The sequence below is a fragment of the Canis lupus genome, chromosome 2 (assembly GCF_003254725.2).
Source record: "Canis lupus dingo isolate Sandy chromosome 2, ASM325472v2, whole genome shotgun sequence".
Taxonomy (NCBI): Eukaryota; Metazoa; Chordata; class Mammalia; order Carnivora; family Canidae; genus Canis; species Canis lupus.
Genome location: NC_064244.1, coordinates 28,233,634 through 28,251,667, shown reverse-complemented (window position 1 = coordinate 28,251,667; position 18,034 = coordinate 28,233,634). Strand labels below are relative to the sequence as shown.

General features: G+C 42.7%; 1 protein-coding gene across 4 annotated transcripts in view; it reads left to right on the top strand.

The window, feature by feature from the left end:
• PFKFB3 (6-phosphofructo-2-kinase/fructose-2,6-biphosphatase 3) overlaps positions 1–18,034 on the top strand; it is a 146,825-nt gene that overhangs the window by 85,657 nt on the left and 43,134 nt on the right. For all 4 annotated transcript variants that reach the window (XR_007405867.1, XR_007405868.1, XR_007405864.1 and 1 more), the window contains 2 exons: positions 600–800; positions 10,748–10,787. The gene's annotated coding sequence lies outside the window, so the exon portion shown is untranslated. The remainder of the gene's footprint in view (positions 1–599; positions 801–10,747; positions 10,788–18,034) is intronic.

Below are 18,034 nucleotides of genomic sequence, written 5' to 3'. Positions count from 1 at the left end.
TTTTTATAAATAGTACGTTTGGGGGAATCCCTGGGTGGCTCAGCGGTTTAGCACTGCCTTCAGCCCAGGGCATGACCCTGGAGTCCTGGGATCGAGTCCCATGTCGGGCTCCCTGCATGGAGCCTGCTTCTCCCTCTGCCTGTGTCTCTGCCTCTCTATGTCTCTCATGAATAAGTAAATAAAATCTTGAAAAAAAAAAAAAGCATGTTTGGTGACTGTGCAGCCTGGAGGGGTTCGGTTTTAGCTATTCCGTGAGGCCTTCCCATGTGACGGGGGGTGGGGGGGTTAGCCCCGGGGCAAGCCCCTGTGGACCGCCTGTGACGTGCAAGGCTAAGTGTGGTAGGTATCAGAGCTAGCAGCAATCTAATGGATTCTCTAGGGATGCTCAGGTCCGTGAAGTTCCAGAACAGCCAAGGTAGCTGTGTGGAGAGGGAGGCAAGAGCTTCAGAGAACGGGAAAGAGAAGGGAGAGAGAGATTCCTTCACACATGTTTGGAAATGGAGCACCTGCTGGTCTCAGCACAACACACTTAGCATCTTTTGTCCAAGACTTGAGGGAAGCTTGGTCCCAGACTTCTTTCTGTTGTTCTTAAATTCCAGAAGGCATCAGTGGATGCAGTGTCTGAGGAACGACAAGTAGAGAGAGAGTCACACACAAGGAGGGAGAAGTAACCCCCCGTGACGGATTCGGGAAAAGCCTCCTTCCCTTCTGCCAGGCAGCGAGGACGTGGCCCCTCTGAGCAGGCTGGCCTTTGGGCCCTGTCATTCGATGTCCTTTGCACACCGGAGCCCTAGAAGCAGGTACGTTTTCCTACCGGGGCCTATTCTCTTTTTCTAATTCACTTTGCACCTCGACTACGCGGAATGGGGAAGAAGGTGCGACATAAACCATTAGTCTTCATTTTATAACCTCGGGGCTGGGGAGTTGAAGGGTTGGCTCTGTTTCTTCTGCGCATCAGGGGACAGGGCGACCTCAGCTCAGCTGCGCAGGCCTTTCTGGGCCTCCGATCCCTTACCCGGACTAACAAAGCACTAGACACAGGCGACTCAGTGAAGCAGGTTTAGGGACCCCCTGACCCAGCTCTCCGAGGGAGCTGGACCACCACGGGCCACAGGAAGGCGGAGTTGGTCCGAGTGGAAGGGAATTCCTGGGGACACTACGGTGTCCCTGGAGCAATCTGCTTGCTCACTCTGTCTCAGAAGGACATGAACTGTATTCCAATTCAGACCACGCCTGACAGTGTGGGCCCAGCACCTGGGAAAAGCTGCACTCGGCAGGTGTTCTGGGTCAGTTGGACCCGAAAGTACACCCTAGCCCAGTCAAGAATCTGGGCTCTGTAGCACATGGTGGGCCAGCAGATTGTACGTGGACAAGTCATTCTGGGTCTTTTAAATCCACAGCTCACAAAGGATTAGGGTGGAGCAGGTAAGGACAAAGGTGTATCGCCCTGCCGTCTGGGGCCCCATGTCCTGAGGATGGCACTGTGCCCAAGTGCCAAGAGTGGCCTCAAATCAGGTTCATTCACTCACTCACTCCAAATTCATGGAGTTCCCATTATGGCCCAACACCGTGCTACATGCCAGGAGGAACTTTTATAGGAGTTGCAGGAGAAAAGCATTAGTTCTTATCAAAGAGAAGTGTAGGGAGCCTGGGGGGTTCAGTGGCTGAGCATCTTGTCTCCAGCTCAGGGTGTGACCCCGGGGTTCTGGGATCGAGTCCCTGCATGGAGCCTGCTTCTCCCTCTGCCTGTGTCTCTGCCTCTCTCTGTGCTTCTCATGAATAAATAAATAAAATCTTAAAAAAAAAAAAAGATTAAAACCACAGAACACAACCATTTCATCTCAGAGCAGACAATCACTTAAAAGAATGACAAGAAGTTCTTAGGGGCTCCAGCATGCTGAAGAAGAATACATCAGTTTTGCAAAGTCGGGTGCCCAGAACTTTTGTTGAGGTGGCAACAGCTAGCCAGCATGGGTAACCAGTGGCTGGTGGGGTTACCCTTCCCTAGGAGTCTGATATTTGAGAGAACAAGGGAAGGGAGAGACCCGAGGCGGTTATATGGATAAACCGGAGGCAATCTGCTTGCATTGGTTCACTGGAAGGTAGAAACAAGATGTCTAAATGGTGGCCTTCCTGCCCTGCTCCGCCAGCAGGGCCTCACCTCCTGCTATGTGTCACAGTGGGACCGGTGGTTTTTTTTTTTTTTTTTTCGGGTGGAAAAGTCTAGTTTGGTCTCTGGGGGAGAAAACATCGTCAGCTCAATAAAAAAGAGGCAGCATTTCTTTTACTTTGGGGGCCAAACCTCGAGCCTCTGATGTGAGGGGCTTCGCATCTCAGACAGCCCGATTTAATTGCTGCACAAAGCTCTTTTCTTTGTGGGGAAGAAGGAAGAGGACTCCAACAATTAGCCCTCTCAAAATGTAGGTCTATGAAAACAACCGGGAGGAAATAGGCAATGACCTCCATCCGCCCACTGCTCTGGGTTAGTCCAGGGGAAGGCAAAACAAAGGAAAACACATCTAGTTGGTTCAAGAGTTCAGCTCTCTCCCTTCATTAGGAGAAAAAACCATCTCTCTTTTCCTGGCCCGTCTGGAGCTCTGTTCTCATTCCACTGCTGTGATGTTTTATCTTCCAGGCCTTTCCTAATTGAACCTTTCTGCTTTGGGCAGGCATATCTCCTATCTCTTCAGCGGTCAGGTTGGGTGCTCAGACAGTTCTGGGAATCACTAGAAGCGCGAACTTGATTTTCTTACCAGAGAACATATGAAAAATGGTCCCAAAGAACAATCAGAAGTACTGTCTGATGCCTACTCTGGGCTAGATGTTTAATTTTAGGACATTGCACCCAATCTTCTCCATAGCTTAATGAGCTACTTCTCTGTTCCTTTTCTATTTTATATTGTTAAAAACAAGATAACAGCTTCCAAGGGGAGTCAGTTGTGCTAAGCTCCATGTCACCAAAGCAAGACTTAACTTAATTACAGCTCGGGCTCTCCCAGAAATGGAATCCTAAATTTGCGGGTCAAGAATCTTCCGATCAGCACTGGCTAGGTCATGCGCGTGATAGACCCCTGCCACCTCCTGAGGAAAGTGACCTTGCAATAAACAACATGCATTTTTTTTTTTTTTGGCTTAGTACAGCCTTGTTCCCACTCCCCTCTGCCTATAAAAGTCTTTCATTTTGCGCAGCAACTCAGAATTCCTCTTTATCTTCTAGATTGGATGCTGTCCTATATGAATGGATTTTTGCTCAAACTCTCAAAAATTGTAATAGGCCTCAGCTTATCTTTTAACAACATGTATGAGAGAAGTCTGGCTCAAAGGTTAAATAATTTTGAGAACTTGAATAATTTGCCCCAGATCACACAGATGGTCATGGGTAGAAGGGGAATGAAAGCAGGGAACCACAGTTACCAGGTGGCCTTAAAGCCAACGCCTTTGTTCTTTTGCTGGATCCGACTTGATTAGAGAAAAGTCAGTGAGTTTCCAGAAAGAGGAGAAACCCTGTGGGAACAAGATTGTGAGATGAGAAAATGGACCTTTCCTTTCATTTCTGTTCATGTGATTTCCACGGAAATGTAGTCACTAGTCACTTTCACTTTCCTGAGCCGGTAGTGTAAGGTCTGAATTTTTCTGGCATGGTAATACCATTCTCTCTCTTTACTTACTTAAAGTGTTACATTTATAATTTTAATAAATTATAATTTTAATGTTTTTTAAGTTTAAAAACATGCATTTGGTTCCTGATGTTGAGTTCCTAAAGACTAACTCTCATGGGAGTGTGTTTAATCAGTCACCTTGAAAACATTTATTGAATCCCTATTATATGTAAAGCACTGTCTTTATTTATCACTTTAATAATTTAAAATTTTTTTTATTTTTTAAAATTTTGAGTGTATTTAACACACAATGTTATATTAGTTTCAGGTATACAATATAATGATTCAACAATTCCATACATTCCTCAGTGCTCATCAAGTGTTCATCATCAAGCCCCTTTATCTATTTCACCCCATCCTCCCACCTACCTCCCATCAGCAACTACTACTTCGTTCTCTGTATTTAATGGTCTTTTTTGTTTGTCTCTTTTTCTTTATTTCTTTTCTTGCTCAAATTCCACATACAAGTGAAATCCTATGGTATTTGTCTTTCTCTGAGTTACTTGCTTCACTTAGCATTATACTCTCTGGCTCCATCCATGTCATTGCAAATGGCAAGTGTCATTCTTTCTTATGGTTGAGTACTACTCCATTGAGTATATATACCATGTCTTCTTTATCCATTCATCTATTGATGGGCACTTGGGCTGCTCCCAGACCTTGGCTATTGTAAATAATGCTGCAGTAAACATAGGGGTGCATATATCTTTTTGACTAGTGTTTTCATTTTCTTTGGGTAAATAGCCAATAGTGGAATTACTGGATCATATGATTATTTTTAATTTTTTGAGGAACCACAGTGGCTGCACCAATTTGCATTCCCACCAACAGTGCATGAGGGTTTCTTTTTCTCCACATCCTTGCCAACACTTGTTATTTCTTGTGTTTTTGATTTTAGCCATTCTGACAGGTGTAAAGTGATACCTTATTGTGGTTTTAATTTGCATTTTCCCGATAGTGGTGTTGAGCACCTTTTCATGTGTTTGTTGGCCATGTGTATGTCTTCTTTGGAAAAATGTCTATTCAGGTCTGTGTATTTTTTTATTGGGTTATTTGCTTTTTTGGTGTTAAGTTGCATGAGTTCTTTATAAAATGAATATTAACCCCCTTATCCCATATATCATTTGCAAATATAATCTTCCATTCAGTAGCTTGTCTTTTTTTAATGGTTTCCTTCACTGTGCAGAAGCTTTTTATCTTGGTGTAGTCCCAATAGTTTAATTTTGCCTTTGTTTCCCTTGCCGGAGAAGATACATCTAGAAAAATGTTTCTATGGCCAATGTTAAAGAAATTACTGTCTATGTTTTCTTCTAGGAATTTTGTGGTTTCAGGTCTCACATTTAAGTCTTTAATTCATCTTGAGTTTGCTTTTGTATATGGTGTAAGAAAGTGGTCCAGGTTCAATCTTTTGCATATAGCTGTCCCAGTTTCCCACCACCATTTGTTGAAGAGACTGTCATTTTCCCATGAAATATTCTTGCCTCTTTTGTCATAGATTAATTTGCCATATAATCATAGGTTTATTTTTGGACTCTTTATTCTGTTCCATTGATCTATGTATCTATTTTTGTGCTAGTACCATACACTTTTAATCGCTGCAGTCTTCTAGTATATCTTAAAGTCTGGGATTATGATACTTCTAGTTTTGCTCTTCTTTTTCAATATGGCTTTGGCTATTCAAGGTTTTTTGTGGTTCCATATAAATTTTAGGATTATTTGTTCTAGTTCTGTGAAAAATGCTGTTGGTATTTTGATAGGGATGGCATTGAATCTGTAGATTACTCTGGGTAAGTATGGACATCTTAACAATATTTGTTCTTCCAATCCATGCGCATGAACTATCTTTCCATTTGTTTATGTCATCTTCAATTTCTTTCTTTTATAGTTTTCAAAGTACAGATCTTTTACCTCCTTGCTTAAGTTTATTCCTAGGTATTCTTTTTAGTGCTATCATCAATGGGATTGTTTTCTAAATTTCTCTTTCTGCTGCTTCATTATTAGTGTATAGAAATGCAACATATCTCTCTATATAAATTTTGTATCCTGTGACTTTCTTGAATTTATCAGTTCTAGTGGTTTTTTGGTGGAGTCTTTAGGGTTTTCTATACATGATGTCATGTCATCTGCAAATAGTGACAGTTTTGCTTCTTTCTTACCAATTTGGATGCTATTTATTTATCTTTCTTGTCTGATTGCTGTGGCTAGGACTTTTGGTACTATGTTGAGTAAAAGTGGTGAGAGTAGACATCTTTTTCTTGCTATTGACTTTAGAGGAAAATCTCTCAATTTTTCATGATTAGGTATCATGTTAGCTGTGCTTTTATATATATATGGCCTTTATTATGTTGAGGTACATCCCTCTAAACCTGTTGTGTTGAGAGTTTTTATTATAAACGAATGTTGTGCTTTCTCAAATGCTTTTTCTGCATATATTGAGATAATCATATATTTTTAACCCTTTTTCTTGTGATGCATCATGTTGATTGATTTGTGAGTAGTGAACCACCCTTTCATTCCTGGAATAAATCTCACTTGATGTGGTGAATGATTTTTTTAAAAATGTGTTGCTAGAATCATTTTGCCAGTATATTGTTGAGGATTTTTGCATCTATGTTCATCAGAGATATTGGTCTGTAGTTTTTTTTTTCTGTAGTGTCTTTATCTAGTTTTCATATCAGGATAATGCTCACCTCTGGAATGAATTTGGAAGCTTTCCTTCCTCTTCTAATATTGGAATAGTTTGAAAAAAATACATGTTAATTCTTCTTTAAATGTTTGATAGAACTCACTTCTGAAGCTGTCTGGTCCCAGACTTTTGTTTGTTGAGAGTTTTTTTGATTACTGATCCAAATTCATTGCTAGTAATAGGTCTGTTCAAATTTTTCAATTTCTTTCTGATTTACTTTTAGAAGGTTATATGTTTCTAGGAATTTATCCATTTCTTCTAGATTGTCCAATTTGTTGGCATATAATTTTCTATAATATTCTCTTATAATCCTTTGTATTCCTGTGCTGTTGGTACTTATTTCTCCTTCATTTCTGGTTTTATTTATTTGAGTCTTCTCTCTTCTTTTTATAATGAGTCTGGTTGAAGGTTTATCAAAGAACCAGTGCCTGGTTTTATTGATCTGTTCTATTATTTTTTAAGTCTCTATTTCATTTATTTCTGCTCTTATTTTTATTATTTCCTTCTTCTACTGGCTTTGGTAAAGTCTATGTTGAATGCTGTGAAAGATATAAAGATGGCTTATATATTGCCTGAGCCCTCAAAATTGGGAAGGAGATAAAATAGTGTAACACATAAAAATCTAACCTAAGCCATAAGGGATCATATGAGCATGTTGAACTAAGCCAGTGCCTCTTAATTTTGGCCTGCACACCAGAATCACCTTGTGAACTTTACTGAGTGCTGAGGTCTGGTCCTTAACCACAGAGGTTTTGTTTTAATTGGTCTGGATGCACCCTTGCCCCTGCACCTCCTCCCCCTCCATGGCTGTTCTTTCAAGTTTCCTAGGTGATTCTAATGTGCAGCCAAGGTTGAGAACCACTGAACTACAATAACCCAAGGTATCTTTTCCAACTCTCAGATTATGTAAGTCTAAATTGATGTGAGGAAACCTTGGATGAAACCACCAAACTAAATATTTTATCTCAGTGAATCGTTGTAGGGATTATTCATCGTCTTCCCTCAGTCTACGGCAGACCCATCCACCCATCCACCAACCACCATTGCCTTCGGAATGAAGTGCCTTCTACATTTACAGGGAGGAGACCCTTGCTCCTTCTACAATTTAATTTGTAGACTGCCTTGAATCCATACTTCCTAATAGCTTTTTAACAAATACATGTTTGTTGGTTTATCTAGTTTTCTTTTTCTGCTTCCCTGTTTCCAGGTGTTGTGGTAGGTGGGTGTGATGGTCTCTTCTACATTCCTGTAGGAAGTGGAATTCTTTTAGGTACTGGGAAGCCCTGGAAAGGGAAGCATGCAAATTGCTGTATGGGAAGATTCATCTGGGGGCAAAGGCAGGATGAGTTAAATTTAGGAGAGCCAGGATATGGGCAGGAGGGAGGATGTTGTAAGAATGGAACGGAAGTTGATGAATGAGAGAGGTATTATGAGAGAAAAAGCTTCAGTTGTAGGTAGGGAAAGATTTAAATTGGTGTCTGACTCCAATGCCTGAACTTTTTAATCTGTATCCTTTGTGTAATTGGCCACAGGAAGCTACTGCCCCTGCCGAATGGCTAATATAGAAATAATACTGTTTGGCTTAAGCTGTTATTCTGGTGTATTTGTAGAATATACTTTTGGCTCTTGGGACTCCTACACAGAACTTTGATCTGAGAATGAATGACATAGTTCGGAAAACTTATGCCAAAACTCATGGTATAATTGGTAACAGATACCCAGATCGTTGTCTATAAAAGTGTCCCTTGTGACTTTTTTGGTGTTGTTTGTGATTAACAGTGGTGTATGCTTTCTGATTGGTAATCAGGTAAGTAAGGATGTAAGACTTTTGTTTTAAAAAGTTTGTCTCTTCCAATTCAGTGATTCAGCTTCTAGAAATCTGTCCCAAGATATAAAGGCAGACAAAGATTTATACAGAAAGTCATATATAATAAGGATAAATTTGGAAATTATTGAAAAGTCTTACATTAAGGAATGACATATATATATATACACACACACATATGTGTAAAGTCATTTAAATATGGTTATAACAGGGTTAGCAACAACTAAATGGCTATCAATATGGAAGTGGCTAAAAAAACTATGATATAGTCATACAATGGAAAGCAATAATTAAAAATAATGAGATCAATATACATGTGCAGATTTGAAAAGATCTCTAATACATATTATTGACAGTATGGAGTCATTTATGTCCTGTATATGCTATTTATATATGTTATGTGCTATTTCAGAGAAAAAAATCTTATGCATATAGAAAGATGCATATCAAACTGTTAATGGAGATAAGTTAGTTTTGGAGGTGAAATGGGTGGAGATGATAAAGCAGGACCTTTATGTTTTATTCTGTAAACATCTATATTTGGATCGCTTCCAAAGAGAACAATTATATCCACTACATATATAATTAAAAATAGTAAAATCTTAAAAAGCCTTGACCTTTAGTTTCTTCCTATGTACCTTCTTTTGAAGCTTGGCTGCTTATTGCAAGACAAAAAAAAAATACCTTCTAGAGATCTAAAGTGGTTTCATAAAATTAAACAAATTGGGAAAATGGTTTGAGGTGAATGGGCTACTTGGCAAAGTTGCAAACAGGTGTGTTGAAGTGGATGTCTGTGGGTGGCAGGATGTGGTCTAATGCAGACAGATTTGCTCCACGTGAGGGTGACAGGGTGTCGTCACCCCACAGCCAGTGGCAGGGTGTGTTCTGTGACACTGTGTTGTTACCTCGGGGTGAGCACCCCCGTCCTTCGTTCCCACAATCTGCTCCCTGGGTTGCTGGCATAGAGAAGAGAAAGCTAAAGTGCGTGGCTGTAGCCTGGTGGTGGGGTAGCTGCAGGGAGGGCAGCTGGTGCTCCATCAAGACAAGGGAAAGAGCACTGTCGCTAGGCAGCCTTTAGAAAAAAGCAGCATGTTTCACTTGGGACCAGAAATAGTCTTTTAACTCATGTACTTCCCTCTTTATCCACTTCTGATGATCCACTCGAGCCAGTCAACCCACGGTGTGCTCCTTCCTATTTAGGAGTCGAAGCTGGTGGGCGTAGGTAGACAGGGCATCCAGGGGATCCAGGTGCGGAGCTGGCTCTCCACCCAGCAGCCTGGGGCCCAGACTGGTCTTTTACTGCTCCTGCACTTCTCTGGTTCTCCTGAAAGCAGCTGATACCTGGCTGACAGTAACCACATTAACCTGAGACCAAGATGAGCCTCAGAGACAAGGATTCTGTGGCCATTTGGCACTTTCTCAGGTCAGAGTAAGTTGTGTAAAATAGAAGTTGTAGAAACACAGGCCAAGGGAGAAACAGGCTTCATGCGGGGAGCCCAACCTGGGACTCGATCCTGGGACTCCGGGATCACGCCCTGGGCCCAAGGCAGATGCTCAACAGCTGAGCCACCTAGACATCCCTTCGCCTGGCCTTTTTTTTTTTTTTTTTTTTTTTTTTGTGCCATTAGTTCTCTTGGGCCCCATTTAGAGCATCATGAGGAGTATTTACATCTCTTTATATGTCTAACCCCGATGTGAATAAAATAAAATTGAATCAACTTCTTTTTTAAAAAAATCAATCAATTTTAATACACAAATGCAAAATATGTTTTGTCCGGGTAAGATGCTTTCAACAGGTGTCTTCCCCTTGCGATGATGAAAACTTGAGAGCAATAAAGAGTAATTTTTTTGTGTTGTTCGGTTAGCATGCAGAACTCCGCCAGGTCAGGCAAACAGTGGGGTTTGTTCGATGGGCAGGCTTTGCCCAGTCTGGATGCGTGGATTTCATGGGGTGAAGGCCCTGCGTTTTGAACATCAGCCCACCGGCAATGCTCTGGGTTCTTGGTCCAGGGGGTGGCTTGGGCGGGCCTGACCCTACAGTCAGGGAAAGGAAGCACTGCTGCTTCCCCCTCAGGGCCATTAGTTTAGCTAAGTGTGAAAATAAAAGTGACAACAGCATTCTATAATAATAATAATACTACCAATAATAGTAATAATAATAAAAAGAGAATGTTGGCAGGTGATCAGAGGGGCCTTGACTATTCTCTCTCTTGTGTTCCTTGGGCTTCTAATGACATTAGCAATGTATTCTAGTGGAAAGAGCCCCAGGCCAGGAACTGAGAAAGCAGGCTGCAATCTCTGACTTGCTGCTAATGGCCTGCTTTGGGGTAAACCACTGAGGCTCTGAAAACTTGTATTCCACACCCCACACCCTCGCAGTCTGATCGCCGGGTTCCCTTCTACACCGAGATTCTAGGGCTGTGCCCTCAGCATTTACTTTGTCTTTGGCTCAGCATCAGAATGAGATGACTTTCTGAACATTTCATTCTCCCCTTCTGGAAGGTTTGGCCCAGCATCCAGCCAACCAGAGGAAGTGAACTGCCTGAGACTAATTGAAGAATTTTTTTTTTTTTTCAGGACAGGAAGGGGTGGGTCAGTAGGAGACTGAGAAGTACAGGTGAGTCAACCTGTTTTAAGTTTGTCATCCCTGATGGAAAAAAACAAAAACCAAAACAAAAAAACAAGAAAGATAGTGTCCTTGCTAGGATGTGAGTGCTAGCACCCAGGGGAGATGGCTGTGTCTGTACCCAGCTGGTCCCAGGGCTGGGTGTTGGGAAGATGTGTGCAGTGCTCTCTCCTACTCCCCACTGAGGCCAAGCTGCCATGGAACTGGGGAGATGCAGCCACCACACTTCTTTTTTCACGCGATGGCTGTGTTGTAAGTGGACCAACTTCTTTGATCGCCCTGGGAAACCGCAAGAACGAAGTGGGGCTCACTACCAGGCATGTTGGAGGTGATGGGGATTTGTCATCCTGAAACTTCATGCGGAACTTATTCAGTGAGTGGAAATACATAGTCGGAGGTGAAGGGGGGGCCTTTCAGACGTTGGTAGATAATTTCACCCATGAGGAGAGAAAAAGGAAGGAACCAGATTACTGCAGCCTGAGGTTCTGTGCCAAAAGAGAAGGATACGGAGGAAATCTCTATTCTGGGGATTCCCTGGAGAGTAAGACAGTTGAGCTCATTTTTCAAGGTTTCCTAAAGAAGAGTTGCAAGCAGATTTTCATACGTCCTCGCTGATGGTTTCAAAAAGAAATATCCAGCCCGCTTGGAGCCCTTTCCTTTCAGGAATTCCCAGAAAATTTCACAGTAGTGTCAGTAAATGAAGTTCTCAGGCACCAGGAGCTCATCTTTTTTTATTTGGGACCATCCAAGGAGTTAGTTGAAGGTTACACACGAGAGAGATGAGAGACGTAAGACCCCGTAATTTCTCAGACAAAGGACTCTTTCTGAGTCATTGATCTGAATAAACGTCTACACCAGCCTCCAGGGAGGGTGTGTGATAATAACCATTGATTACTTAGGAATCTGAGAGTAGGGTGTTTCGGGAAGCAGTGTGGGCTGAGCTCTTTGATCCTAACTTAACTCCAGGAAAAATAAACAGGCACACTGAGTCATTTATCGTCAGGGTTGCTAATAAAGGTAGTGGGCTGCTTGCAGGGGCGTTTACCTTCTTATTTTTAAAGTCTGACGTTGGGAGGCCAGACAACTGACTTGACCACCAGAGCAACTGGTAAGCGTAGCCGGGTGAGGGGTGGGTACCGCGAGGGACCTCTGCTGTAGAAGTAGTGTGCACGAATGTGTGTGGCACGGTCTGGGATAGGCAAATTCAGAAATAACCTGAAAGTCCATTAACAGATCACTTGGGCCGATGAGGGCACATTGTATACCATGGAATATGGTGCATCATCTTTCCAGAAACAGCCTGCAGTGAGGACTCGTCTGCATATGATTTGTTAATGATTTATTACAGAAGCCTTCCTAGGCCCCTAGGAGGAGGGAGGCAGGAGTGGGAAAGGGAAAGAAATCAAGTCAGGGAGTGACTTCAGACAAATCCCAGCACTTAGTAATTGATCCCTGGGGTGGGGGTGGGTGAGAGGGTAGCTCTGGAGCACAGATTGAACCAACTGGATGCAAGGAGCTAGGGTCCCACAGTCCCACAGCCCCTCCTAGCTCTCTGTGTTAACAGGTAGAATGGCTCCAGAACCTCAAGGGCAGAAAGTTTTCCAAGAAAGGAGTTGCAGGTGCCTGTGGCTAGAGGGACACACACTGAAATGGTGAAGGGATTGGAGGGAGGGTTTGGTTAGTGTTGGCTTTACTATCCAACTATTGAAGAGAAGGAAGTGCCAAGTCCTTCCATTGAAAAAAAAATATTTTATGGTAAATTCTGAGCGAAAAAGCAGGTTCAGAAGCAACATATCCTAGGGTGTTTCCTGGCACCAACCAGCTGGGTCTCCAGGGATTCAGTTCCATTCTGGAGTGAGTTTCAGTTTCCTTAAGTCCCACAGGAGCCCCCACTGCAGTCCCAGGGGGTCAGCTGTCCTTCTGGCCGACTGGCTACTTGTTGGGGCTCTCAGGACCACCCACTCAAGTTTGACAATTTGTTACGATGGCTGACAGGGCTCAGGAAAACACTTTTACCCAACGTTACCATTTTATTATAAAGCGTACAGCTCAGGAAAAGGCCAGTAGAGGAGATGCCTAGGACGAGGGATGTAGGAAGGGGCACAGAGTCTCCAGTTCCCTCTCTGGGTGCAGCTCCCCTCCCAGCACCACCACGTGTTCACTGACCTGGAAGCTCATCAAACCTCATGCAAGAGTTTTTATAGAGCTTAATTTCCAGCCCCATCTCCCCTCTTCCCTGAGGTTGGTGGAAGGAGCTGGAAGTTCTGATTCTGTAATCGCCTGGGAGCAGCCCCATCCTGAAGCTATTTAGGGGCCCTACTTGTGTCACCTCCTTGGCATAAACTCAGGTGTGATCCAAATGGGTCCCTTATGCATAAAAAGGCACTCCAATCACTCAGGAAATTCCAAGGATTTTAGGAGCTCTGTTCCAGGGACTGGGGACAAGACCAAAGAGATTGCTTCTTATACCATACAGAGATATTTTGATAACTTTTTTTTTTAATAAAAAGAAGTGTGCATCTGTGTGCACGTAAAGAAAAAAGTCTGGAAAGAAACAGATCGAACTGTTGATTGTGTTACCACATGAGGGACTGGGGAAGGCTGGGGTGGGGGGGTAGGCAGAGATGTTCAGATTTCTGAGCAAGCGTGTCGTTATGCTTTATAATAGGAAAAAAAAATAAAGCAGTGTACAAGACCTCTGTCATGTGACAAGAGCGTGTGCCTCTGTGGCCCATGGGCATCTCTGTGTGCAGTTCTGAGAACCAGACAGGCTTACGGACCGAGTGCCATAGTGATCGCTTGGTGCATATGGTGCTGTTTCCCCGCGATGGACAAAACTTTGAAGTCTACAATTACGTACAAGACTAGACTGGAAATTGTGGCTTCAGTGGTCTCCATTCCAGATGCCTGTTTGTCATTTTCGACTGTCTTAAGAAAACATGTTTTTAGCCTGGTGCCTCCTCTTCATGCTTGAGTCCCTATCCCTTGGATGTTCATTGGTTTAGCCTCCCCTCCCCCTGGGGGGTCTGTCTGGGTATAAAAACTATTCTAATACTCTGCCTTCAGCCTGAATTGGTAGCCCTGCCAGACGCTTAATTTGTAGGTGAAATCAGCTCTCCTCCTCCTTGATGGTAGGTATTCTAGATCCAGGTTGATATAATCCCTTCCTCTGGCCAGTAAACAACCAAAAAGAACCATGAAAAGGTCTGCAAGAGTGGTACCAACATCCCTGTAATCACAAAGCCTGAAATAAAAGCTTTGTGTACTGGTGTTAAGCTGTGGTCAAAGAGAAGGGCTTGAAGAACCGTCTCCTCACTTTGGAGCTGCAAGATTTGCATCAGACCAACTCTTGTTTCAATTTATCGACCCATCCTCCAGTCCATTCACTCATCCACCCAACCATCTGCTCACCCACCAATCCACTCACTTACTCTTCATCCAGCCACCCACCTGTCTTTCCATTGATCTATGCACCCATTCACCCACCTGCTCATTTCCCCATCCATCCATCCATCCATCCATCCATCCATCCATCCATCCATCTTTCTAATAATTTTTGAGAGACTCTCATGAGCCAGGCAATGCGGTAGGCATTCCTAGTCTTTTGCATTTATCTGCAAACACTCTTAAAACTCACTTCAGCTTTTACCTACAGCCTTTAGCATATATTAGAAACCATGTCAGGTCCTCTGACTACTTCTCATTAGGGTTTGTTTTCTCCTTGCTTTGGGTTCGTAGCTCCTTCTGTCTCTCAGTACTACCACACCGGATAACAACTACCAGGTACTGAATGCTCATTACCTGTCAGGTACTTTGCAAAATTCCCTGTACACCTTATCTCATTTAATCCTTACAGGGATCCAAAAAAAAAGAAAAAAATCCTTACAGGGATCCTAAGACGTGTGTATTATCTACATTTTCATCCTCTTAATTGTGAGATACAACACATATCAAGAAATGCACCCCCACAATAAAGTATGACTCTATAATTTATTGAAAAGCAAAGTTGTGTATATATATATACATATATATATATACCCAGAAGCCCTCTGTGTGCCCCTCCTTCAGTGCCACCCACTCCTTACCTTCTAGACATCACCACCATCCTGAGATTTTATATATAGATATATATGTGTATAATAAGGACCTCTACTTTTTCAAAAAAATAGTTTTAACGTGTAAGCATGTGTCGCTAAACACTATAGTTTGGTCCTGCTTGTTTTGTTAAACATAAATCATATTGTATGTTTTCTTTAGTGATTTTGTTTTCTCCCCCCACAACATTAAATTTTTAAGGTTCATGTTGTTGCATTAGTTGTATCTAGTTCTCTTTCCTGTATAGTATTTTCTTATATGAATATAGCACCATTTATTTTCCAGTCTACTATTTTTTTGGGCATTTGTGGTTTTCCAATTTTTGGCAATTACCGAAAATGCTGCTATGAACATTTCTGTGCATAACTTTCAGTGAAAAGAGCCTGAATTTTACTTGGGTTTTCAAATAGGAGTGAACTTGCTTGGTGATAGGCATGCATTGAATTTTGGTAGGTAATGCAAAACGGTTTTCCAAACTGGTGGTACTAATTTACCCTTCCACCCGAAGTGTACCAGTATGTTTGTGGCGCTATGTCCAGTCTTTTTAATTCTGGCTTTTTTGGATGGTTTGTAGTGGTCTCTCCTCTTGGGTTTAATCTGCATCCCATTCATGACAAATTAGGTTGAAAGCCTTTTTGTATATTTTTGGGACATTTGTCTATCACCTTTTGTGAAGTACATTTTGAAGTCTTCACCCCTTTGATCAGCTTTATTGAGGTATAATTGCCTTTTAATCCTTTAAATGCTATTTTTCGATAGCTTTTTCCTTTGTGTTTAGCACTCTTTGTGTCCTGCTTAAGAAACCTTTCCTTCCCCTGAGGTCATAAAAGAAATCTTCTTGCATGTTATTGTATCGGTGGTGGCGGAGCCAGGAAACGGACACCACGTACAACAGAGAGGATCTCACAAGGAGAAATGGTTGCACGGATATCAGAGCCCGAAGACAAACAAGGAAGCTCACAGCAGCATGGAGATAACGGCTTCAGAAAACAGGGGTGCCCCTAAGAGGAGGGGAGCAAAGAGAAGAGGTGGTGTTACCAGAACCTGAACTTGAGAGAAGGGATTCTGGCAGCCCAGCCGGGGAGGCAGGTGCAGGTGCGCTCCAGCTGCTGCTGGGTCCTGGGGGGGGGGGTGGGACTGGAGGGGCCTGGGGGGATACCCTGAGCCGGACCTGGAAGCAGGTGCTAGGGGCCTGGGAGGCTGCAGCTGGGGAGACGCGTGCACAACAGCACAAGGCTCTTCTAGGCTTCTCCCGTCTCCCAGTCTCCCCCGTGCAGCACCTGACGCGGAATCTAGCAGGAAACCAACTAACAGGAGAAATGTAGGGTCCCAGCCCCCGAATCACAAAGCAGAGTAGATCCAGAGCTGAGAGACAAGAGCCTCATACCTGGCACAGAAATCTTCTTGAAGTTTTATTGTTTCGCCTTTTTTTTTTTTTGTTTTTGTTTTTTGTTTCGCCTTTTGTATTTACTTTCCATCCTCCTGGAATTGATTTTGCCATCTCCTCATTTTTCCATGGCGTTTTTTATTTGCTATTTAACCTCGTCCCAAATAAAAAAAAATTAAATTTGAATTATTTGCATGAATTCTACTGTTCATCTTTATATTGCACAATGGCCTTTTTATTTTTTTAATTTTTAAAAATTTTTTAATTTTTATTTTTTTACAATGGCCATTTTAAATGCAAATATAAGAGCATTTAAATCCTAAGTGAAGGGGCGCCTGGGAGGGTCAGCATCTGCCTCTGGCTCAGGCCATCATCCTGGGGTCCTGGGATCAAGTCCCGCATGGGGCTCTCTGCTCAATGGGGAGCCCGCTTCTCCCTCTCCCTCTGCCTCTCCTGCTTGTGCTCTCTCTCTCTCTCTGTCAAATAAATAAAATCTTAAAAAAAAAAATCAAGCAACTCTTGAATGAAATCCCCCAAATCACATGATGTGACTATTTCCTAGCCTGTACGTGTGTGTGTATTTTGTTCTTAGGAAGAAAGCGGGATGGTTGTACAAAACTAACTTTTTCTGCTTCACTTCTGAATGTGCTCACATTCGACCAACAGTTCTAGTAACCCTTCTTGGGGTTACTGATAAGTGAGGAAGGACTGGGAAGAAAAGGCAAGAAAAGGACACCCTGGTCATCTGTCTCTCCCCTTCTCTGTATGTCATCGTTTTCGGCCTATGTGGTTGGTGGATGAGGGGGAGGAAGGTGGCCCTGGACTCCTTGGCCGTGAGCCTGCCCTACGACGGACACGCCGCCTTCTGTGCGCAGTCACAGCAAGTTCTGACTCAACGAAGCGTGGTCTCCTGGGGCTCTCGTCTCACCTACCCAGTTGTGGGCATTACACACATTCTTTGCACTCACTTCGAGCCTCCCTGAATTCTACACTGATGGTGTCCCTTCAAAGATAAACCTGTGAAGAATTTCAGGATGGTGACCACAGAACTTTAGGCCAAGTGCATCCTTCTGAGTACAGAGCCCTGTGTGACTGCACGGTGCGCAGGATTCCTATTTTTCAAGCATCTTCTTAAGCTTCCCTCCCCACTCTTTACTCCCAAAGTCTTAAAGCCCGAGCAGAGCTCCAGCCACAACTTGCTCTGTTGCCATTTTATTTTATTTTATTTTAATTTTATTTTTTTATTTTATTTATTTTATTTTATTTTATTTTTTATTTTATTTATTTTTTATTGGAGTTCAATTTACCAACATATAGCATAACACCCAGTGCTCATCCCATCAAGTGCCCCCCTCAGTGCCCGTCACCCAGTCTGTTGCCATTTGGTGCATATTTCTCTGCATAACTTGAAGTTCCTCTCAATTCTGGTAATGCTGAAGGCATGTGTGGTTTATTTTTACTCCTTGATCTTAGGCAGTTTGGGGGAGGTTGTGTGCAGAGTTTTAAGCTCAAGTGGCTGCTGTTATCCTACAGATTAGGATGTGTGTATGTGTGTGTGTGTGTGTGTGTGTATAAGTGTGTTTGATGCTATTGTTAAAATTTATCTTCTTTTTCCACAACAAAAGACTGTTTAATCAAAAACTTTTTTCGGGGTGGGGGTGTGGACTGGATAATACATTCACAAAGATCAAGCATAAAGAAGTTAAAGGTATATTAAAATTTTCATTTTCTAATTATTTACTACAGTTATGTAGAA